The sequence below is a fragment of the Balaenoptera borealis genome (genome assembly GCF_965194805.1).
Source record: "Balaenoptera borealis genome assembly, chromosome: 2".
In the NCBI taxonomy this organism is placed as follows: domain Eukaryota; kingdom Metazoa; phylum Chordata; class Mammalia; order Artiodactyla; family Balaenopteridae; genus Balaenoptera; species Balaenoptera borealis.
In genome coordinates this window covers 106768559-106793761 of record NC_138867.1, presented here as the reverse complement: position 1 = coordinate 106793761, position 25203 = coordinate 106768559, and the positions used below count along the sequence as shown (strand labels likewise).

The window sequence follows — 25203 nt, the reverse complement described above, 5'->3', positions numbered from 1 at the left end:
GTATTTATATGGGGGAAAAAGAGAGAGAGCATCCTGTCTGGGTCATTTTGTCTCTCCACTGTTGACATCTGTGGCTGGCACCAGGGGAGTAGGAGGGGCCACCGGAGGATTCAGTCATGAACCTGGTGGTGGGGACCTTGATGACCGTTGGTCACACTGCTACAGTACTTTGCACTTGGGGGTATTTGTGAATTTACCACTTCATTTTATTCTGACAACCCCCAGTGTAGCTCATAGAGGTGGATTTAGTTCTCATGTACTCCTGATGAAAGAACCGAAGCTGAGGGAGAGCAAACAACACCCTGGTGGCCCCAACCAGTCAGCAGCAAAGAGACTGGGGCCTCTGGGACCCGACCCAGGGATCGTTCCACTAGACTAGCCATTTCCTGGGGCAGGCTGCTGTGGATGGGGGCTGTCGAATTTCCTTCTCTGAAGATCTGTAATGTCATGTCTGCACCTATGGAATAAAGGAAATCCTTTTGACTGCTTTTTGGATTATTTATGATGAGGGCATGTGCTTTTTTTGAGTTTGGGTTTGGCTGGTTTGGTCTTTGTGTTTATTGTTTGTTTTCTCAGGAAGTGGTTTAATATGCTTCCCCTCTTGAGGGGTCTAAAATGTTATTTGCTCATCCTTTTTTTCTAAATACAATAAAAAATTTTTTTTTAATTTTAGAAAATACGAAAAGCATAAACATTAAAAATAAAATAAGAATCACTTACTACCTGGAGAGAACCACTGTTCACACATTGATAAACCATCTTTCTGTCTTTGGTAGTTGAAATTATAGGTATAAATACTTGTATAGTCTACTTTTTTTTTCCCCACATAGCCTTGTATTGTATTTTCAGTGCCATTAAATGTTGATTATAAAACTAATGTTGATGGTCCCACTAACAATACATTTTTGGAGGTACTCCATTTATTTAACCTTTCCCCAACTGTTGGACAGTTGTCTTGTGCTACTAAAAGGAATACTGCACTTTATAAAAGAGCACTGCAGGTTGTGCCTAAGTCCTTGTTTGCATTTCTGATTATGTCCCTAAAATAGATTCCCTCAGAAGAGGTTCAAACATTACGTCTTAAAAAGATATTCCTAAAAGGGAAGGCACAACCATTTTAAGGCCATTGATACACACTTCTGAATTACTTTTCGGTGTGTGTGAGGGCTCCTCACGTGCTGAGAAGAACCTGTGACTTTTCTGCCTGGCAGAACCCTGTCATCCACTCTCTTAGTGTGTGATCCGGGATCGTGCATTACTTTTTACAATAGCCTGAGCATCAACAAGAAGGTAATTGGGAATTTGCTTAAATTTTACTTCATGGATTTTAAAACCATATATACATGTATATACATATATATTTTTTAGGTTATCAGCTCTTTGGTGCTTCCTGCTATGTTAGTCAGTACTCTCCAGAGAAACAAAACCAATAGGATAGGAGGGAGATGATAGATTTGATAGATAGATAGATAGACAGGGATTTATTATAAGGAATTGGCTCACGCAATCATGGAGGCTGACAAATACCAAGATCTGCAGGGTGAGTTGGCAAGCTGGAGACCCAGGAGAGTCAATGGCATAAGCTCCCTTCCAAAGGCTGGCAGGTTTGAGACCTAGGTAGAGCCAGTGTTTTATTTCAAAGCTGAAGGTAGGAAAAAAACCAATATCCCAGCTCAAAGGCAGTTAGGCAGGAGGAATTCCCTCCTATTTAGGGGAGAATCAACATTTAGTTTTATTTAGATCTTCCACTGGTTGGACAAGGCCCACCCACATTAGGGAAGGCAATCTGCTTTGCTCAATCTATCAATTTAAATGTAAACTCATCCAAAAATACCCTCACAGAAACACCCAGAATACTATTTGACCAAATATCTGGGCACCCTGTGGCCCAGTCAAGTTGACACATAAAATTAACCATCACACTTACACTCTTGTGCCACCTTTGCCTGCCTGTCTACCCAAACCAACAGCTTCAGGGGACTGAAATAGCAATTTTGTTTTCTTTAGGACAGGAGCTTTTTCTGGTGGTTTTGCTACTTCACGTCATTCAGAAACAGAATGGGCAGGCTTCCCTTAACTTGCGAACATGGTATGTTGTGACATATAGAAACCTGATGATGTGATGGTTAGATTCCAACACCAGCTCTTAAGAGCCCACTCACATAATAGTGTTTCTGAATGTGGAAGTAAGGGTACCATTTCAACTCTAGCCAGCCATTTTATCCCCACTGGGAAAAATATACCCTTGAGTCCCAAATCAGGATGCCAGAAACATGCAGCTTGCACCATGCTTCTGCCTCATAACAGCAAATCAGGGACCTGGGCCTGGGTAGACAGGATAAGATCTTCGACCCAAGAGCCTCCTTTTCTATACTTTCAAAGTGTCCTGACTTGATAGGAAAATGGGAATTGCTTTACTTATGAAGTATTATGTATCTTTGTCTACTCATTCAGTCATTTATTCATTACAGTCATTCAATTTTTATTTTCATTTTTCATTTCATTTTTCAACAGTATCCTCCATGCCAACTTAAGAAGACTACATGCATAGGGACAAGTGAGGAAGGGAATTAGAAATTCTTTGTTTTAGAGATGCCTGCAAGTCATTTCCAAGTTAAGAGTTCAAATTCATGGTCTGCTGGTTACCATTCCAAAATGACCTGTAGATAGTCATTAGACTATCTATTAGATAGATAGGAGTGCCTGGTTTCAAGTTTGGGGATGAACGTAAGGATTATTCAAAATTCAAGAAAAAGATTAAAATATAGGTAACTATCAAATAGTAGAGGGGATACTAGACTACTTAGAAGTTAAGCCAGATAGAGTGTATTGTATTTCTAAAGTGGAGGTCTATATCAGCCCTGATTGTGTGACTTGATAACCTGGATCCAGAATTTGATATCAAGACAGTGAATTCATTTATTCATTGAATGAGTCAGCAAATATTATGCCAGATACTTGTGAAAAAGAAGCGGATCTTAATACTTTTTTTTTAAACATCTTTATTGGAGTATAATTGCTTTACAATGGTGTGTTAGTTTCTGCTGTATAACAAAGTGAATCAGCTATGCATATACATATATCCCCATATCCCCTCCCTCTTGCGTCTCCCTCCCACCCTCCCTAACCCACCCCTCTAGGTGGTCACAAAGCACTGAGCTCATCTCCCTGTGCTATGCGGCTGCTTCCCACTAGCTATCTATTTTACATTTGGTAGTGTATATATGTCCATGCCACTCTCTCACTTCATCCCAGCTTACCCTTCCCCCTTCCCCGTGTCCTCAAGTCCATTCTCTACGTCTGCATCTTTATTCCTGTCCTGCCCCTAGGTTCTTCAGAACCTTTTTTTTTTTTTTAGATTCCATATATATGTGTTAGCATACGGTATTTGTTTTTCTCTTTCTGACTTACTTCACTCTGTATGACAGTCTCTAGGTCCATCCACCTCACCACAAATAACTCAATTTCATTTCTTTTTATGGCTCAGTAATATTCCATTCTATATATGCACATCTTCTTTATCCATTCATCTGTCGATGGACACTTAGGTTGATTCCATGTCCTGGCTATTGTAAATAGTGCTGCAATGAACATTGCGGTACATGACTCTTTTTGAATTATGGTTTTCTCAGGGTATATGCCCAGTAGTCAGATGGCTGGGTCATATGGTAGTTCTATTTTTAGTTTTTTAAGGAACCTCCATACTGTTCTCCATAGTGGCTGTATCAATTTATATTCCCACCAACAGTGCAAGAGGGTTCCCTTTTCTCCACACCCTCTCCAGCATTTATTGTTTCTAGATTTTTTGATGATGGCCATTCTGACCAGTGTGAGGTGAGACCTCATTGTAGTTTTGATTTGCATTTCTCTAATGATTAGTGATGTTGAGCGTCCTTTCACGTGTTTGTTGGCAATCTGTATATCGCCTTTGGAGAAATGTCTATTTATATCTTCTGCCCATTTTTGGATTGGGTTGTTTGTTTTTTTCGTATTGAGCTGCATGAGCTGCCTGTATATTTTGGAGATTAATCCTTTGTCAGTTGCTTTGTTTGCAAATATTTTCTCCCATTCTGAGGGTTGTCTTTTCATCTTGTTTATGGTTCCGTTTGCTGTGCAAAAGGTTTTAAGTTTCATTAGGTCCCATTTGTTTATTTTTGTTTTTATTTCCATTTCTCTAGCAGGTGGGTCAAAAAGGATCTTGCTGTGATTTATGTCACAGAGTGTTCTGCCTATGTTTTCCTCTAAGAGTTTTATAGTGTCTGGCCTTACATTTAGGTTTTTAATCCATTTTGAGTTTATTTTTGTGTTAATATTCTTTTTAAAAAGAAAGTAGAGAGGTATAGAAGGTGGAGAGGATCTATAAAACATACCTTTTAATGCAGTCTTCCCAGTGACTGCATTGCCATTAAAGAAGATTGCTCATGTAAAGAAACCATGTATGTTTTGTACTTTAAAAAATAATGCAGCTTACTGAAGCAGATTTTAGCTTTATTCCTTGAAACTAATAAAAGAGGCTTATGGGAGTTGGAAAGAAATAAAGACAATGACTTCACAATCATTTGTAGATACACAAGTATCTTTAAATGGCCTTTTTACTCTTTTTAATGAAAATATTCAAAAACCTCCACAGTAATGGGTAATTCACCTAGGAACTCATCTTCATTATTTGTGTAATTTTTAATTCCCCTAGCTTTTACTTTCATGTATATCAAAACCACTTAAGGGCTCTAAAAAGATACTGAGGAGAATGCCATGTTTAGAGCAGAAAATTTTATTACTGAATTTACCATAGTGATCATCGTTTGTAAATCTAAGAAGTGAGTCCAATTTATGAACAGATGAAGCAGGAGAAATCAGCATGCCTCATTTGCATCCATACACACTGTCATCATGGATTAGCTTTGGTTGCATTTTCTCCCCTAGCAGACAGGACACATATTTTATGTCACCTTGAAAGTAGAACTTAATAAAAATCATGACGCAGTTTATTCCAGCCTCTTTCAAGTGTGCAGATCCTTATGACCCAGATATCCAAAATGTTGTAAATTTCTCTGTCCACATATCCCTGTTTTATTAAAAGAACATCCATTTCTCCCTAATGTACCTAGTAAACATCTAAGTGGGCCCTGTGCTGAGTACTGTGTAAACAAGATAAAGAGAGTGCCTGGTTCTAGGAATGTTGGCATCAACAGATGGAAGTGGAATTACAAACTCAATTTGATTCTCCCTTTATTGTTAGGAAAGAGCAAAGACACATCGTCCCCAAAGCTAAATGTCTCAGAGTAGTTATCTCATTCTGGGGCCAAATGGTACCTAGCTCTTGAGTAAACCCAGGGAGGATAAAGGGAAAGTTCCAAGAGCTATAGTGGCCCACCTGGCTCCCCAGAGCCTCATATATGCCCTCTAGACAAAGGGAGATAATCTTCTATTCTGTATTGTATTGATGCTGTGTTTTAAGATAATAGACTCTGCACACTTCACCTTCCAGTAGCACTTAATTTCTTTAGATTCCTGATGTGCCTGGATATGTGTGTTCAGTCCCACCCAAAAGTTCCCCTGGCAAGTTCTGACCTGTCCGCCCCAGTCCAGGATCACACTATCTAGTGGCAGCATTCATGAGGCCCACCTCTGTCAGTCTCCAGAGCCTTATATAACATTCTAATAATAATGGGAGCTACCACTGAGCAGGTCCCCCACTGGGCAGAGCATTTTACATACCCTGTGGGCTAACTGCCCAATTACTCTGTAAGGAAGTCAGCCATCCTCTACTTTTTCACACGTGGGCAACTTGACATGCAGAGAAGCAGCTTATCCAAGATTGAACCCTGGGAGCTGGTGGCAAGAGCCAGTATTCAAAGCCATGTGCCTGATTCCTAAGCTCATGTTTTTTTCTGATCCTCCACTGTGCCTCTCAAAGTACTGTGTTTCTTCCCATATTAGTATCAGTATTGTGATAAATGTGATCAACGTCTGTTGGCTTGAGCAGAAATATCGCAAACAATAGTTTACCCTAGAGACATCTGAAGTTGCTGTGGCCCTAGCACAGTATTGAAAGTAGCAGTGTTTGCTGTGTGCCAAGCTCTATGCTAGGCACTTTATATACATTATCCCATTGAATCCTCAAATGTGAGATGGGCACCATTTTATCCCACCATTTGAGAAGACAAAACTGATAGATGGAAAATCTGGAACTCAAACCAAAGGTGTCCAGTTCCAAGGCTCACGTGCTGAATCACTGCAGAAAATAACCTTCCCCAACTTTGTTTTTAAAAAAATATTGGGGGACCTTCAAGACAGCAGAGGAGTGAGACGTGGAGATCACCCTCCTTCCCACAAATACGTCAAAAATACATCTACATGTGGTACAACTCTTACAGAACACCTACTGAATGCTGGCGGAAGACCTCAGACTTCCCAAAAGGCAAGAAACTCCCCACGTACCTGGGTAGGGCAAAAGAAAACAGAAAAAACAGAGACAAAAGAATAGGGACAGGACCTGCACCTCTGGGAGGGAGCTGTGAAAGAGGAAAAGTTTCCAGACACTAGGAAGCCCCTTCATTGTTGGAAACAGTGGGTGGGCGGGGGGGGGGAAGCTTCAGAGCCATGGAGGAGAGCGCAGCAACAGGGGTGCAGAGGGCAAAGTGGAGAGATTCCTGCACAGAGGATCACTGCTGACCAACACTCACCAGCCTGAGAGGACTGTCTGCTCACCCGCCGGGGCAGATGGGGACTGGGAGCTGAGGTTCAGGCTTCGGAGGTCAGACCCCAGGGAGAGGACTGGGGTCGACTGCGTGAACACAGCCTGAAGGGGGCTAGTGCGCCACAGCTAGCCAGGAGGGAGTCTGGGAAAAAGTCTGGAACTGCCTAAGAGGCAAGAGACCAATGTTTCGGGGTGCGCAAGGAGAGTGGATTCAGAGCACCACCTACACGAGCTCCAGAGACGGGTGCGAGCCGTGGCTATCAGCATGGACACCAGAGACAGGCATGAAACGCTAAGGCTGCTGCTGTAGCCACCAAGAAGCCTGTGTGCAAGCACAGCTCACTATCCACACTTCCCCTCCTGGGAGCTTGTGCAGCCCACCACTGCCAGGGTCCCGTGATCCACGGACAACTTCCCCAGGAGAACACACAGTGCGCCTCAAGCTGTTGCAACGTCACGCTGGCCTCTGCCACCGCAGGCTCGCTGTGCATTCCGTACCCCTCCCTCCCCCCAGCCTGAGTGAACCAGAGCCCTCTGATCAGCTGCTACTTTAACCCCATCCTGTCTGAGCAGGGAACTGACACCCTCAGGCAACATACACGCAGAGGCAGGGCCAAGTCCAAAGCTGAACCCCAGGAGCTGTGCAAACAAAGAAGAGAAAGGGAAATCTCTCCACGCAGCCTCAGGAGCAGTGGATTAAATCTCCACAATCACCTTGATGTACCCTGCATCTGTGGAATACCTGAATAGACAACGAATCATCCCAAAATAGAGGCCGTGGACTTTGGGAGCAACTTTAGACTTGGGGTTTGCTTTCTGCATCTAATTTGTTTCTGGTTTTATGTTTATTTTAGTTTAGTATTTAGACCTTATTATCATTGGTAGATTTGTTTATTGATTTGGTTGCTCTCTTCTTTTTTTTTTTTTAATATATATATGTTTTCCTTTTTCTCTTTTTGTAAGTGTGTATGTGTATGCTTCTTTGTGTGATTTTGTTTGTATAGCTCTGCTTTTACCATTTGTCCTAGGGTTCTGCCTATCCATTTTTGGTTTTGTTTTTGTTTTTTTGTACAGTTTTTAGTGCTTGTTATCATTGGTGGATTTGTCTTCTGGTTTGGTTGTTCTTTCTTTCCTTTTTTTTATTACATTTTTATTTTTAATAATTTTTTTAATAACTTTATTTTATTTTACTTTATTTTTTTTCTGTCTTTCTTTTTTTTTCACCCTTTTCTTCTGAGCTGAGTGGCTGACAGGGTCTTGGTGCTCTGGCTGGGTCTCAGGCCTGTGCCTCTGAGGTGGGAGAGCCGAGTTCAGGACATTGGTCCACCAGAGCCCTCCCAGCCCCACGTAATATCAAATGGCGAAAGCTCTCACAGAGATCTCCATCTCAACCCTAAGACCCAACTACACTCAACAACCAGCAAGCTACAGTGCTGGACATCCTATGCCAAACAACTAGCAAGACAGGAACACAGCCCCACCCATTAGCAGAGAGGCTGCCTAAAATCATAATAAGTTCACAGACACCCCAAAACACACCACCGGATGTGGTCCTGCCCACAAGAAAGACAAGATCCAGTCTCATCCACCAGAACACAGGCACCAGTCCCCTCCACCAGGAAGCCTACACAACCCACTGAACCAACCTTAGCCACTGGGGGGGCAGACCCTAAAACAACTGGAAAAACGAACCTGCAGCCTGCGAGAAGGCGACCCCAAACACAGTAAATTCAGCAAAATGAGAAGACAGAGAAATACACAGCAGATGAAGGAACAAGGTAAAAACCCACCAGACCAAACAAATGAAGAGGAAATACGCAGCCTACCTGAAAAAGAATTCAGGGTAATGATAGTAAAGATGATCCAAAATATTGGAAATACAATGGAGAAAATGAAAGAAATGTGTAACAAGGACCTAGAAGAATTAAAGAGCAAACAAACAATGATGAACAACACAATAAATGAAATTAAAAATTCTCTAGAAGGGATCAATAGCAGAATAACTGAGGCAGAAGAATGGATAAGTGACCTGGAAGATAAAATAGTGGAAATAACTACCACAGAGCAGAATAAAGAAAAAAGAATGAAAAGAATTGAGGACAGTCTCAGAGACCTCTGGGACAACATTAAACGCACCAACATTTGAATTATAGGGGTCCCAGAAGAAGAAGAGAAAAATAAAGGGATTGAGAAAATATTTGAAGAGATTATAGTTGAAAACTTCCTTAATATGGGAAAGGAAATAGTTAATCAAGTCCAGAAAGTGCAGAGAGTCCCATACAGGATAAATCCAAGGAGAAACACGCCAAGACACATATTAATCAAACTATCAAAAATTACATACAAAGGAAAAATATTAAAAGCAGCGAGGGAAAAGCAACAAATAACATACAAGGGAATCCCCATAAGGTTAACAGCTGATCTTTCAGCAGAAACTCTGCAACCCAGAAGGGAGTGGAAGGACATATTTAAAGTGATGAAAGGGAAAAACCTACAACCAAGATTACTCTACCCAGCAAGGATCTCATTCAGATTCGACAGAGAAATGAAAACCTTTACAGACAAACAAAAGCTAAGAGAATTCAGCACCACCAAACCAGCTTAACAACAAATGCCAAAGGAACTTCTCTAGGTAGGAAACACAGGGAAGGAAAAAACCTACAATAACAAACCCAAAACAAGAAAATGGCAATAGGAACATACATATCGATAACTACCTTAAATGTAAATGGATTCAATGCTCCAACCAAAAGACATAGACTAGCTGAATGGATACAAAAACAAGACCCGTATATATGCTGTCTACAAGAGACCCACTTCAGACCTGGGACACATACAGACTGAAAGTGAGGGGATAGAAAAAGATACTCCATGTAAATGGATATCAAAAGAAAGCTGGTATAGCAATTCTCATATCAGACAAAATAGACTTTAAAACAAAGACTATTACAAGAGACAAAGAAGAACACTACATAATGATCAAGGGATCAATCCAAGAAGAAGATATAACAATTGTAAATATTTATGCACCCAACATAGGAGAACCTCAATACAAAAGGCAAATGCTAACAACCATGAAAGGGGAAACTGACAGTAACACAATAAGAGTAGGGGACTTTAACACCCCACTTTTACCAATGGACAGATCATCCAAAATGAAAATAAATAAGGAAACACAAGCTTTAAATGATACATTAAACAAGATGGACTTAACTGATATTTTTAGGACATGCCATCCAAAAACAACAGAAAACACTTTCTTCTCAAGTGCTCATGGAACGTTCTCCAGGATACATCATATCTTGGGTCACAAATCAAGCCTTGTTAAATTTAAGAAAATTGAAATCGTATCAAGTATCTTTTCCGACCACAACGCTATGAGACTAGATATCAATTACAGGAAAAAATCTGTAAAAAATACAAACACATGGAGGCTAAACAATACACTCCTAAATAACCAAGATACACTGAAGAAATAAAACAGGAAATCAAAAAATACCCAGAAACAAATGACAATGAAAACACAACCACCGAAACCCTATAGGATGCAGCAAAAGCAGTTCTAAGAGGGAAGTTTATAGCAATACAATCCTACCTCAAGAACCAAGAAACATCTCAAATAAACAACCTAACCTTACACCTAAAGCAATTAGAGAAAGAAGAACAAAAAAAACCCCAAAGTTAGCAGAAGGAAAGAAATCATAAAGATCAGATCAGAAATAAATGAAAAAGAAACGAAGGACACAATAGCAAAGATCAATAAAACTAAAAGCTGGTTCTTTGAGAAGATAAACAAAATTGATAAACCATTAGCCAAACTCATCAAGAAAAAAAGGGAGAAGACTCAAATCAATAGAATTAGAAATGGAAAAGGAGAAGTAACAAATGACACTGCAGAAATACAAAGGATCATGATAGATTACTACAAGCAACTATATGCCAATAAAATGGACAACCTGGAAGAAATGGACAAATTCTTAGAAATGCACAACCTTCTGAGACTGAACCAGGAAGAAATAAAAAATATAAACAGACCAATCACAAGCACTGAAATTGAGACTGTGATTAAAAATCTTCCAACAAACAAAAGCCCAGGACCAGATGGCTTCACAGGCGAATTCTATCAGACATTTAGAGATGAGCTAACAACTATCCTTCTCAAACTCTTCCAAAATATAGCAGAGGGAGGAACACTCCCAAACTCATTCTACAAGGCCACCATCACCCTGATACCAAAACCAGACAAAGATGTCACAAAAAAAGAAAACTACAGGCCAATATCACTGATGAACATAGATGCAAAAATGCTCAACAAAATACTAGCAAACAGAATCCAACAGCACATTAAAGGGTTTACGTGCCATGACCAAGTGGGGTTTATCCCAGGAATGCAAGGATTCTTCAATATACGCACATCAGTCAATGTGATACACCATATTAACAAATTGAAGGAGAAAAACCATACGATCATCTCAATAGATGCAGAATAAGCTTTTGACAACATTCAACATCCATTTATGATAAAAACCCTTCAGAAAGTGGGCATAGAGGGAACCTACCTCAACATAATAAAGGCCATATATGAGAAACCCACAGCCAGCATCGTTCTCAATGGTGAAAAACTGAAACCATTTCCACTAAGATCAGGAACAAGACAAGGTTGCCCACTCTCACCACTATTATTCAACATACTTCTGGAAGTTTTACCCACAGCAATCAGAGAAGAAAAAGAAATAAAAGGAATCCAAATCAGAAAAGAAGGAAAACTGTCACTGTTTGCAGATGACATGATACTATACATACAGAAGAATCCTAAAGACGCTACCAGAAAACTACTAGAGCTAATCAATGAATTTGGTAAAGTAGCAGGACACAAAATTAATGCACAGAAATCTCTTGCATTCCTATACACTAATGATGAAAAATCTGAAAGAGAAATTAAAGAAACACTCCCATTTACCACTGCAACAAAAAGAATAAAATACCTAGGAATAAACCTACCTAAGGAGACAAAAGACCTGCATGCAGAAAACTATAAGACACTGATGAAAGAAATTAAAGATGATACAAACAGATGGAGAGATATACCATGTTCTTGGATTGGAAGAATCAACACTGTGAAAACGACTATACTACCCAAAGCAATCTACAGATTCAATGCAATCCCTATCAAACTACCACTGGCATTTTTCACAGAACTAGAACAAAAATTTCACAATTTGTATGGAAACACAAAAGACCCCGAATAGCCAAGCCAATCTTGAGAAAGGAAAATGGAGCTGGAGGAATCAGGCTCCCTGACTTCAGACTATATTACAAAGCTACAGTAATCAAGACAGTATGGTACTGGCACAAAATCAGAAATATAGATCAATGGAACAGGATAGAAAGCCCAGAGATAAACCCACACACATATAGTCACCTTATCTTTGATAAAAGACGCAAGAATATACAATGGAGAAAAGACAGACTCTTCAATAAATGGTGCTGGGATAACTCGACAGCTACATGTAAAAGAATGAAATTAGAACACTCCCTAACACCATACACAAAAAATAAACTCAAAATGGATTAAAGACCTAAATGTAAGGCCAGACACTATAAAACTCTTAGAGGAAAACATAGGCAGAACACTCTATGACATCAATCACAGCAAGATCCTTTTTGACCCACCTCCTAGAGAAATGGGAATAAAAACAAAAATAAACAAATGGGACCTAATGAAATTTAAAAGCTTTTGCAAAGCAAAGGAAACCATAAACAAGACAAAGACAACCCTCAGAATGGGAGAAAATATTTGCAAACAAAGCAACTGACAAAGGATTAATCTCCAAAATTTACAAGCAGCTCATGCAGCTCAATATCAAAAAAACAACCCAATCCAAAAATGGGCAGAAGACCTAAATAGACATTTCTCCAAAGGCGATATACAGATTGCCAACAAACACGTGAAGGGATGCTCAACATCACTAATCATTAGAGAAATGCAAATGAAAACTACAATGAGGTATCACCTCACACCAGTCAGAATGGCCATCATCAAAAAATCTACAAACAATAAATGCTGGAGACGGTGTGGAGAAAAGGGAACCCATTTGCACTGTTGGTGGGAATGTAAACTGATACAGCCACTATGGCGAATAGTATGGAGGTTCCTTAAAAAACTAAAAATAGAACTACCATATGACCCAGCAATCCCACTACTGGGCATATACCCTGAGAAAACCATAATTCAAAAAGAGTCATGTACCACAATGTGCATTGCAGCACTATTTACAATAGCCAGGACATGGAAGCAACCTAAGTGTCCATCAACAGATGAATGGCTAAAGAAGGTGTGGCAGATATATACAATGGAATATTACTAAGCCCTAAAAAGAAATGAAATTGAGTTATTTGTGGTGAGGTGGATGGACCTAGAGACTGTCATACAGAGTGAAGTAAGTCAGAAAGAGAAAAACAAATGCTAACACATATATATGGAATCTAAAAAAAAAAATGGTTCTGAAGAACCTAGGGGCAGGACAGGAATAAAGACGCAGACGTAGGGAATGGACTTAAGGACACAGGGAGGGGGAAGTGTAAGCTGGGACGAAATGAGAGAGTAACATTGACATATATACACTACCAAATGTAAAATAAAGCTAGTGGGAAGCAGCTGCATAGCACAGGGAGATCAGCTCAGTGCTTTGTGTCCCCCTGGAGGGGTGGGATAGGGAGGCGATATGGGGATATATGTATACATATAGCTGATTCACTTTGTTATACAGCAGAAACTAACACACCATTGTAAAGCAATTATACTCCAGTAAAGATGTTTAAAAAATATTTTTTAATTTAAAAAGAAAATTGTAACACTTTTTGCCGGTGAGGCTAGTGATTTCTGGCTTCTGTCCTATTCAAGTTGACTACTGCCACTGAACACGATGGCACCTATTTTCCTCCCACTGTACACATACTAGAACTTTACAGTAGGGATTATACTTGAGTAGTCTCTAGACTCCATGGCTCAGTACAGAATGGTAAGATTTTATGGTGAACTGTCAGCATAAACATGGCATTCTATTATAATCATTAATTGAATAAATTAAAGTTTTATTCGATTGAAAAAAAAGATGGCATTATACGGGGCATGCGTGTGTGTGTGTGTGTGTGTGTGTGTGTGTGTGTAGGATATGCTTTTACTTGCATTAGCCAAGAAGTCAGAACCTGAACGTATGACTGGAGATTCAAATATCTGAGTAACAATATTACTTTCTGACAGAGAACTATTTACTAGAAGATTCTCAGTAGGAATTGAATTGCTTTTATTAGTTTATTTAAAGTGTGCATTTCCCTTTTTACCTCTGTTTCCAAAGGGAGTATTTAAGCTATTTCAGAATGTGTGAACATCCTCCATTTACAGAGCCATGGAAGATGTTTTCTGCCAGTTCCCTGGTTCAGCAGCTCTCCGTGAGTTCCACTGAAGCCAGAAAAAAACTGCTGCCATCCTGCTCATCCTCTTTGGCGAGCATTTCCTAACCCATCCCCCTGCTGCGCAGAGCAGCGGATCCCCACACTGGTGTCTACAGGGCCATTTAGGAATCTTCTCTGATCCCATCCCTCTGTTATTCCTCTTCTCACTGCTTTGCTATTCTATACTCAGTTTCCAACTTAATAGAAATGCAGATGGGCACATGAGCATCTAGGTTTACCAAAATACACATTTTTCATGAGTGCTTCCCTCTTGGAGTGTGTGGACAAAGCCAGCATATTATCTTCCCATTATCACTCTGTTTTAATGTCTAACTGACAGATGCCTGTCAGTAAAACAAGGCAATTATGGGCAGAAAATATCTCTGCTCTTAGAGAGCAAAGAAGAAAGACCCTGGATTCCTGTCATCTCAGAGACACTTGTCAGCCGTTATTAAGGAAGACTTATAAATGCCTCTGTGGCGAATACCTCTGAATGGCCTAAATGTTTTCACCCTTATTAGTGAGAAGGTGAAAAAGGAGCTGTTTCTTATACATGTGCAAGTTTCACCCACATGCAGTTTCTTTCTTCCCCTAGTGGAAGCTTGCCCATCGTGTTAATGTGCCACCATTGCAGCCTGGAGCTGGGTGTGGCCATGCTAGATGGCACCTGCAGGCTTCATTGGAGAGGAATGGTTTCCTGATGGGTCACAGACGAAGCCCAAAACTCTAATACAGACTTGATGACCTTAGCTAGTCAGTCTGAAGTGGTGTAGTTCCGCTGACTGGCTTCTACACTGGTGGCACCTTCAGATATATTCAGTGAATGATAAAGACAGTGGAAATCCACAGGAGCAAGTGACACCAAGTCAACTGTGCCGCAGTAAGCTGAAAAGGGTAGATTTTAAGATTGTTCTTGTTTTCCTAAGGGATCAGTAAATGCAGAAGACCTCTGTCTTCAGAGAGTGTTCAGCCTAGAGAAAGACTCTATCAACCCTAAAGACAAGAGTCATATACCAAAGTAGGCAAGGGAAACTGCCTGGCCTTCCAGTGAGAAGAGAGATACACAATGGCAGGGACTTGGGCTCAGACATATTTTGTGTCCTTTTTCATTACAAATCCAGTTCTCTATACTCAAGCAGAAGGGTTAGTTATTGGGTGGTGATTTGATTTTTTTTTTAATTTCAATAAAGACAGATGGACCTTTAAGAATAATATAGAAAGCAACAAAAACAACTCAGTTACTATAGGATGTACCTAAAGCACCAATTCCTTACTCTGAAAATTGGCAGTCAGAGGAAAGAATTAAGCAGTTATTATGCCTTCTCTGTGCAAATTGTATTTCAGAATGACCGGATTGCAAGTGTTGATGAAGGAAAATTCTTTTTCACATGAGAACTCTAGCCACGAAATGTGGAAGGGAAGTTAGAATTGGAAAAGCATAATTTTGTAGCCCCCAAATGAAATCATTGATTCAAGCACCTGTCATCAATGGATGCAATCATTAGACCATTAGGTACGTTATGGGGAACTCCACAATGGAGGAATCAGGCTGCCCTCACCTGAACCCACTAAAAGTGGTTCATTGTTATCTTAGGAGCCTGCCCGCTATGATGTAATACGTAAGTACACAGCATGAGCTATTGTTGCAGAAGAGTTGAACTTGAACCAATCAGTAAGGTTCCAGAAAATACAGGGGATAGAAGAACAAGTTAAATGATACTACAAGAAAAATTAAGAACGTAGCTATTGGGATGGGGCTTAAGAGGAGCCCTGTGCGAGTTTCTTTAGCAAGACAATGGCAAGGGGGGAAATGGGAGGTGGCTGTGTGCAGGTGAGAGGGACTTAGATGTATCCAAATGTTACACCTTGTCTGGATCATTTAAACAAAGCAACCATAAAAGATTTTTCAAGACAGTTGGAGAAATTTGAATACAGTTTGGGTAACAGATGATACCAAGGAATTATTAAGTTTGTTAGGTATGATAATGGTTTTGTGGTTCTATAAGAAATGTTCATATTTTTAGAAATTCATACTGAAGTATGTAGGGGTAAAATGACAATTTCTGAGACTTGCGTAAAAATCTTAATAGGGTGGAAGGAAGGAAGCAAGGGTGAAACAAGCGTAGCAAAATCTTAATTGTTAGATTGGGATGATGAAGAATATGTGGGGTTACTGTAGTTTTCTCCCTATTTGTTTGAAATTTTTCTTGATAAAAGTATTTTTTAAAAAGAGTAACAGCTCTCTCAGAAGGTGGTGGGGAATCCACTGGAGATGTGATTAGAAAAAGGACATTATCTGATGATCAAAAATTTTATGTTTTTTTCTTTTTTTTGAAGATATCCTTTATTTAAAAAAAAAAAAAACAACTAGTTTTCTAAGATTTTGGGGGTAGTCACTGAAAACCAATTTCATTGCTTCATGTCAAGCAATTGGAGGAGAATTTGGGAGAGAAATAGTCTCCAATGTGAAAGTGAATGCTGATCTTAGCTGGAATAACTTGCTTTCTTCAGCATCTGCAGTGGCTGGTCTCCAGGGACTTATCTGGCTACATGTGTTTTTCACATTTATTAGTGAAATTGGAGATTCAAGAGTAAAACACAGTCCTCGGGAACATTGTGTTAATTTGTGACACACTAGAGATTTTTTAGCCCATAAAGCAAATGAACAAGCTCCGTAGGGGTATAACTGTTATTTTCACCCTCGAAGGCAGTAAAGACCCACTGTATTTATTAAGTAATTAGAGAATAGAAAATGAATAGTGCTATGAAAATAGAAAAATAGACTCTCACGATTGCTATTAATAGTGCAATTTTTTTGTCTGTTCTGAGGGACTACCATCAGATGAAAATTGTAAAGTAAAGGTAGACCTCTGGTTTAATATTTGGTTGTTTGGTCTTGGATAATAAGTTAATTCAGTGTCCACGTAAGGTGGTTTTTGTTTCTGTCAAACAAGCGGGATCACGTTAAGGAACCGCACTCATTATTTTTGCAAGGACGAATATACAAAGAAATGAACAGACCAGATATTTGATTTAGGACCTTCCTCCCGAGTGGTTGAGTGGCCTAAGGGAAGACAACCCTCCACGTAAGCTGGATGCGCTGGAGCATTTCTAGCAGACTTTAAACACTCGGCTCCCCTGGAGGCCTGGGGAGAGAGTGGGCTGGTTCTCACACTAAAAAATGTCCAGATGAAGCTGACACTCCAATGGGTGTGGGCTGTGTAAGATGCGGGACCAATGCAACCACCAATGTCAAGATGCAGGGCAAGATGGGACAGACGGCCAGAGGAGCAAGTGCGGGAGGGGGCATGTGCTCTACTTAGAAAACAGAAGTCCTGAGAGGCCCCTTTGAAGGGGTTTGGAAGTGCTTCGCATTGAGGTAAATAGGAAGTATCAATACGAATGAGGCCCCATTTGCCACCAATTTCACGGTCCACAAGAATCCAGAGTATACAACTGTCAAGAAATTAAGTGATAAAGTGATCTCAGATAACCTGGTCCTTGTCTAAGTATTAGTTTTTTCTTGTGCTTGTTTATATCTTGATGGTTTAAAAGACTGGACACATTTTAGAGAACCAATAAAAAGAAACTATGGTTTTTGTGTGTATGTGTGAGTGTGTGTGTAGTGGAGGGAAAGGGGAGCAGTGTCCAAGAGCTGAGTAGAGTAATTCCAGGGAGCATTTCTGTGTTTTTTACCTATGTTCATACAAGACTGTCAAAACAGAGCTGTCAGCAGTTCTGCCCCCACAAGACATTCGCTTGGGAAGATGGTAGGGTGGTAAGGATGACTACAGAGGGTTGGGCTAGGCAAGGGGATTAGAGGGAGGGTCTGGAAGGGACCTCTCTTCCCCACCCTGGTCCTCGGCTGATATGAGCTGACCCTGCTGCACTGCAGTCTTAAGCACTGCCGGTTACCGAGTGACCACCACAGGCCAGGCACATACCTACCCCAGGTCCAGCGTGTCAGGGAGGAAACTGAGGCTGAGTGCCAAGTAAATCCTGAGTAGCAGTTCAAAGTCAGGACTCCTTGATCCAAAACTAGGTCTCTGTCCCCTCCCCCACAAAGGCTCCCAGAGGTTCCCCTGAATCCAAAGCCAAGTACGTACAAGGTCAACACAGAAACACCCGGAGACTCTGACCACATGGGAAAGAACAAGTGGCGTTTGGGGGACTTTCAGTAATATGAAGCATATGATAGGGAGCCCACCCATAATGCCAAAGACAGAGCTAAAAAGCAAAATCCAAAGAGTTTTCGTCTTTGCTCTGCACTTGCCTTACTATTCCTTGGCGAGCTGAGTAACTTCGGATATCCTCGTGTGTAAATGGAGGTCCACCAGCCAAACGTCTCTTGGGGCTCCAGCAAACACTGCAGGGAGACCTGGGCCCCCGAGCCTGGCAGAATGCAGAGCTTGGACCCTACCCCGTGAGAAAGCAAGACTGCAACCTCCCCATGGTCTTGGTGAAATGCAGCTGGGGAAAGCCCCAAGGAACCCCGGGGCTTAAAATAAGCCACAGCTGGCTTTATTCCAGGCTCTGGGAGGCTGTTGTCAAGATGGAGCACATCTGTGTAGCTAGTACGGAGTTGTCTGTGTGGAGGAGGGTGAGATACAACTTGGAATGAACCCCAAATCAACTTCCTTTAATGGCGGGCATTCACTTGGAGGCTGGTGGAAGATGTGTATGAACCTATCCACAAATCCAGAACTTGTAGTCCTTAGAGCGTATTCAGCCCTCATTTGGAGCCAAAATATTTTCCTTCCGTATCATCAGATATCCTGGTCAGTGTGCCGTACCCTCCATACTTTCCTTATGCTGAACAGGTAGCCGTTTGGCACTGGGCACGCTGAATATCGTTTGAAGCATACGCTTTTCTCATCTCTGAGTAACATCCCGTGAATATCTAATTCTGCTTTGCCTGCTCCCCTCTATATTTTAAACTTGACGTTTCAACTTTTCTTATGTGCCCTGATTGTTCCCGAGCCCCTGGAACTCAACCGGGCAGCTCTGTTTCCCCAGGGCTCCCCTAGCTCAGCAGGGCTCCTTGTGCAGGACCAGTTGTTATTTACAAGTGTGATTCAGCTGTCGCTGTCTCTGAACACACAGGGTTGTTGTGGGATTTTAATTGCCATTTTCCTCTATATAATTAAAATGAAGTGGAAAAAAATGGGATAGCCTCCAAAATCTGAATTAATTTCATGAGTACTTCTTGAGGGGAAAAAATATGTATAAATATGATAATTGTTACTTGATTTGCCTTCAGCAGAACTAGAGGATTTTACCTGGCTGAAAATAAAATATAGTAATCTTAAATGGAAGAAAAATTAGCCTGATACTTCTTGTGGCTGAGAATCAGAATTAATAACGTGGATGGGAAATGATAAATAACTCTGGATATAAGTTTCAAAAAGAACATTGGGAACAAGCTGTAACTCTCTCTGGATCCAACTTGCCTTATGCTGGTCTGGGTTTTTTTCTTCCCATGGTTCATCGTTGGTGTTTACACGTTTCTCAATAAAATGCCATAACCCCCAAATCAAAAATTCCTTCATGCTCGGAAGCAGGCATTTCACCTGCTTACTCTGCTCTGTAAGCGTGACAATGAGCACGTAGCAGGGAAGAATGAAACGACAAAAAGAGAAGTCGTTTTTTTGTTTGTTTGTTTTTTTAATTCACTGGGCTCCCAGTGTTTCACTCTGCAAACTCATCAAGCACCTGATGGACATGTTTATAAAGACTTGGATGGTCACTTTATTTGGAATGACAAACTCTCCACTCTACATAATGAGGTCAGTGAAGCATCCAGAAAAGAAATGTATAATTTGGTAGCTTGGGTCTGTAGGCACAGCCCTGCTGCGGCTATTTAAGTTTAATGAAGCAGCTACTTTGCCGCTAACACACTCTTAGTGAATAGCCTCCTTGGTGCGTTTTTGAAAACTTAAATGTTGCTGGTAATCATGTCCCAGCAATCTCCTTGGAGAGCCTTTGTGCCATGTTCTCAGAAGAAATATGCTGCTTTTACATGTTAATGGTTTTGAAATTAGTCATGTGCTCCATTTCCATTGGAAAGGAAGGTCAGTGTGTGATTTCCTGCCTGCCTTCGTTTTTTCTGAACATTCAGGATACTCTTAAGTCAGTTCATCAGCCATGCAGTGCACTGTCTGTTTATAACATGCCTGAAAAGCCAGGGAAATATTCTATCAAAGAGTGATCCTATCCTCAGAGACTGTTCTTAGAATTCAAAGTCTAAAAATCCAACTCAGAGGGGAAAGTTCCTGGACAGGCCATTATTGCTATTTTTTCCCCTTTCAATCACTGACCGACTTGTATCATGCATTCCTTGGCCTCATTAGAGGAGGCCTTGCTCCCTGAGTATGCAACTCCTCAAAGGAGACTAAAGGACATTTTTGAGATCCTTTTTGAGGCAGATTTGCTCATGTAAAACTAAGGTCAGTTTTCTGAATCCTGGAACAGCATTAATGATGCACAGCTCTGTGGGAGCAGAAAGCCATCTAGCCATTCCATAGTTCTGCACTTTCATTCCCTCAAATTTAGGGCATTGGGCGGTATCCCCCGAATTGGCAAGGGCATGATTGCTAGGGGGAAGGTGCCATGTCCTCATGGCTCTGCAGCCCTGGAGAGGGTCTGGGGAACACTACATACTGTTTGGTGGTCTGTGCTTTCCCTTGGGAAATGTAAAGCAGGACTTGAAATGGTTAGACCCTGCACCACCAGAAACTTCCTAGGAATACCTAGTAAGTTCTCAAAACATGCTTGTTTGAATGGATAAAATAATGAATGAATCCTTTGATTTGCTTTGTTGGCCAACTCTGGCTTTGGAGGTCATACAGGACCCTTCCAGGACATATTGAGCACCTGAGGAGCCTACTTTTTAAAATCTCTGGAATTAGCATTAGGGTTGAACTTGGAGGTCCAGTCTGGCTCTAGACTGCCCTGCGGAGCTTGGGCCTGCTCAGACCACTGCCCAGGCAGCCCACACGGCCAGATTAGCGCCAGGGCACACACACCCTTATGCTCTTGTTTTCACCTTTAAATCCTGTGGGTAATTTTTATACCCAAATAGAGATGCCAACGCACCAGGTACCTCCCCAAAATAGCCTTCTTATCCTACATCTGAGAGATTAAAGTTGACTTGGCACTGAAAATACAGTTCTGATAGAAGCAGGCTTAAAAAGGCAGCTGGGTGTGGCTTGTGTTTTCTTTTCCAGTGTATTTAGATTAGCTAAGATAATGGTAGCTGCTGGAACAAATAGACACGAATATCAAACATAATAGCAGTTTTTCATCGGGTATCTATACTAAACATTTTCATGGAAAAGTGCAACCTGTGTTGGGGGGGGATATGAAGGTGACAGGTCTCGGGAGAGTGAGGAGACACAGGGTGTGAGGAAGACTCCCTTTGTGCTCCCCGCGGGGAGAGATGGAGTGGCACAATGTCAGGGCTCAAGTGTGATCCAGAGGGAGCAGTGGGTACAAACTGACCAGCCATGGAGGAGAGCAGTTATAGAAGACGGAAACGAGATGCAACCCAGGCCAGAAAAAGAGCAGGAAAGGTTAATATAGTAACAAAATGCGCATGTGCGTGGCTCCCTGTGCACGGCTCATTCCAACTTCCAGAGCACGTTCACATGTCTCATCTTATTTGAGGCCTCACAAACAACCAGATGTGGTGGCTCAGGAAGTATCAATACCCTCATTTCAAATGCAAGTAATCTCAGCAAAGTCTGAGAGATGGAATGGTTTACGCTGGTGTGTGGTGAGCCAGGGCGCAAGCTTGGGTGTCCTGCCTCTAAGAACAGAGCCTTTCCCATAACTCTGTGGTCCTTATGGAGGTTCGGGGGTTGTGAGGCAAGAGGGCTGCACAGGTGAGCAGGGCTCTCTCCCCTGCCCTTCCCCCTCATCCTCTGGACGCATCCTCATGATGCCAGCCATGTTCCCATGGAAATCACTTACTGACAGCAGAAACGCAGCCACGATTAGCTGCAGCCTGGTTGGGTCCTTGCTTTTATGAAACTGTACTCTGTCCTTTAAAGGGGTCAGAGTTTCACAGACAGGCCTTTTTATCTTCACAATTGTCTAATCAGGCTTTCATTCTGTAGCCACTCCTTCCTTTTCTATTTGTCTCCCTCTCGTCCACCTATTCCCAGTCCTCCCACTGAGTGCAGCTGAATTTGGCCAGTGCCAAATCATGCTTTATTCTCAGCCTGAGGAATTATATAAGGTGTCAAGCCTGGCCAACAAAGAACTCCTCCCATCAGTGTAATTTGAGGTTTCACGTTTATATGGACACCCCTCCCTCCCAGCAACGTGTTTTTTGTCCTGAGAAATCCCAGAGAGCAGAACTCTTGGGTGGACTTCCTAGGAGCGGTATTGATAAGAAAGCGGTCAAATGGCACTTGAAATTTCGCAGAAAGATCAGTGGAAGACCAGTGCTAGGCTACAAACCCACAGCTCAGCTCTTTCTAGCATCCATGGCAACAGCCTGCTGTTTTCCCAGGTGGCTCTGAAAGAGACAGGGAAATGCAGTGGGCCATTTGTCACTGCCTGAGGTGCAACATATGCATGCCAATTGGTGCCCGCAGCCTGCAAGGCCCACTCCTGCCCCACACCTTGATCTCAGCCCCTGGGCTTCTTCTTTTTTTTTTTTTTTTTTTTTCCCAGTCGTACCACGCAGCATGTGGGATCTTAGTTCCCTGACCAGGGATCGAACCTGTGCCCCCTGCATTGGAAGCACCACGGAGTCTTAACCACTGGATCGCCAGGGAAGTGCCCCTGGGCTTCTTTTGACTGAGGTTGGGGACGTGTGCTTCCTTCTCTCCTCCTCCACCTGATTTGATTCCCTCTCTAGGGCTGGAACCAACTCAGTGCTTCCCACCAGGATTGAGGTGCCCATCCTCTGTGTAGTCCCTCCCACCCCACTTTCAATTCAAGACATGGTCTTTGAGGAGTGTGCGGACTCACCGTGGCGTGCAGGACTTAGTATCTCAGGGTTATTCTGGTGTGTGCTGGTCAGTGGATGTGCTGGCGTGTTCTTCAGTGAAGTGCTGGACTCGAGTATCATTTCAATCCTAAGTTGGGTTCAGGGTTCTGCAGAGATGGCACGAGGGAAAGAGCCAGGGCTTGCTTGCAGAAGAAGGCAAGGTAGAGGAGCCTTTTATTTCTTTATGCCCAACTCAATGCCTGGCAATCTCTGTGAATGGAATAAACTGATCAGATGGTGGGTAATATCCCTTTCGCCTTTGAGAAGACAAGTGAAATGAAGAATATCATCCAGAAGTGAAACTACAGTTTTAAGGAAACTCTACTTCCACAACTGTTTTAAGGGCATTTTATTGCAGATTTAGGTCAGACATTTAGAACTACTTCCTTTGGTGAGGACTTAATCTAGTCCAGTTATAAGTGAATGAACTTGGGAACCTTGTGTGTCTGAGTGGCATTCCCCTCACTAAGGGCAGCCTCACCGTTGACCAGCCTGGCCTCCTTTTCTCACTCTGCATCCCTTCTCTGCCTCCTTCCAGCTCCATGGAGTGGAGGGAGGGAATGCTTGGCCCTCTGAGCTGGAGTTAATGCAAAACCCGAAAATAAACTCTCAGACTGCACCCAGACATAATGATTCCGTGCGGCAAGAAGGTCACTGTGTCTGCTTTTCCTGCCAACACACCCCTGGCTCTTAATCTGTGGTTGCCTTGTGAAGCAAGAGAGCTGTGCCAGGAAGTTACACTTTGTGACTGTGAGGCATTATGAGAATTTAAAATCATGTCAATGGGGATTTATAAGGGCAGGCCAGGGGAGAGGGGTTAGACATAGATTTCGAAGCCGACCTTTGAACATCCTTTTTGTTCTGTGGCCCCAGCTACAAATCAACTCCACCCTGCCAACCCTGCCAAAAATTAAAAAGTTTACTGTGGTTATTCAAGTGGTGGGGTTTTGAGTGATTTTTATTTTCTTTGTGCTGTTCTATACCTTCTGTAACGTATATTCTTGTTTTTGCAACGTGGAAAAAAAAGAAGCAACAAATCCTATTTAACAAGGAAAAGTATACTAGCTAATCATCTCACTGTGTTTCTTGAATGCTTGGTACCCGGGGGTTGAGAAGCCCACCGGAGCCGTGACAATGACATGGAAGGGGCAGCCCTGCCTCTGCCCCACATCAGGCCTAAGACATGGGCTGGTGTCCACAGCCCTCGCCCCATTGCCAGGTTCCAAAGGGCTCCTGGAAGAGGCCAGACCGCAGACCTGAGAGGGCTAGAGGCAGCCTAGGAGAACAGGAAAGGGAGCCAGCCAGATACCTCGGCAGGAAGGAGGGGATTCCGTTCCCATCCAATGGTCAGACCTGTGGGATATGTGCTTGTCAGCAGGGACAGTGTCAGCTCAAGTTCATCTGGAAACACTGCATTCTTCTCCTGAGAACGTCCAGTTGATGCACATTGTTCTGGAAGTTGGGCAGATCCTATTTTCCAAACCTGTAAGAGTCGAGTAAAATGTAACAAATATGTGGGAGAAAATAACCCTTTGAGGAATTCCAAACATGCTCTTAGGGTTGGGAAGCAAATTTATTTAGACTTGGGGCCTTGACCACCCAGACTGGTTATTGACGGGAACTCAGTCTATCCATCAAGCCTGCCACTGTCCACTGAGTCCAGGCTGTCCCAGGCTCAGGAGCTCCAGGTGAGCAGACAGGGCAGAGATGGTCCGTACGGACCGTGAAACTGTGTCCTCTCACCTTTAGACATAAAGAATTCCTCCTGCAAGTTTCTCTGAAGTCCTCTATTTCTTACACATCACATGCAGCTCTATTATTGGATGCAGTGGGGTTCCTTACTGCACTGGATCTGAATGCTTTGAACTTGAGGTCAAGTTCAAGCCCACAGCACACAGATTGGGAACAGAATTTCTTGCACTCTATATGGTAGACTATATGTCAGCGAGGTAAGGCCCTTATTAAGAATGGATTATTCTTAATAGGTGGTAGAGATCTCATTCATCAGTTTCTTGCATTTGCCTATGTGTTCCCCTATGATAAGGCAGTG

General features: G+C 42.1%; 1 protein-coding gene across 4 annotated transcripts in view; it reads left to right on the top strand.

Annotated features, from left to right (window-relative positions):
- The window catches only part of MARCHF3 (membrane associated ring-CH-type finger 3), a 151050-nt gene that overhangs the window by 86652 nt on the left and 39195 nt on the right, over positions 1–25203 (top strand). Inside the window, exon 1 of one of the 4 annotated variants that reach the window (XM_082380726.1) lies at positions 18626–19941. The exons of the other annotated variants lie outside the window; for them this stretch is intronic. The gene's annotated coding sequence lies outside the window, so the exon portion shown is untranslated. Of the gene's footprint in view, positions 1–18625; positions 19942–25203 lie in introns of those variants that run through there. 4 annotated transcript variants of the gene reach the window in all.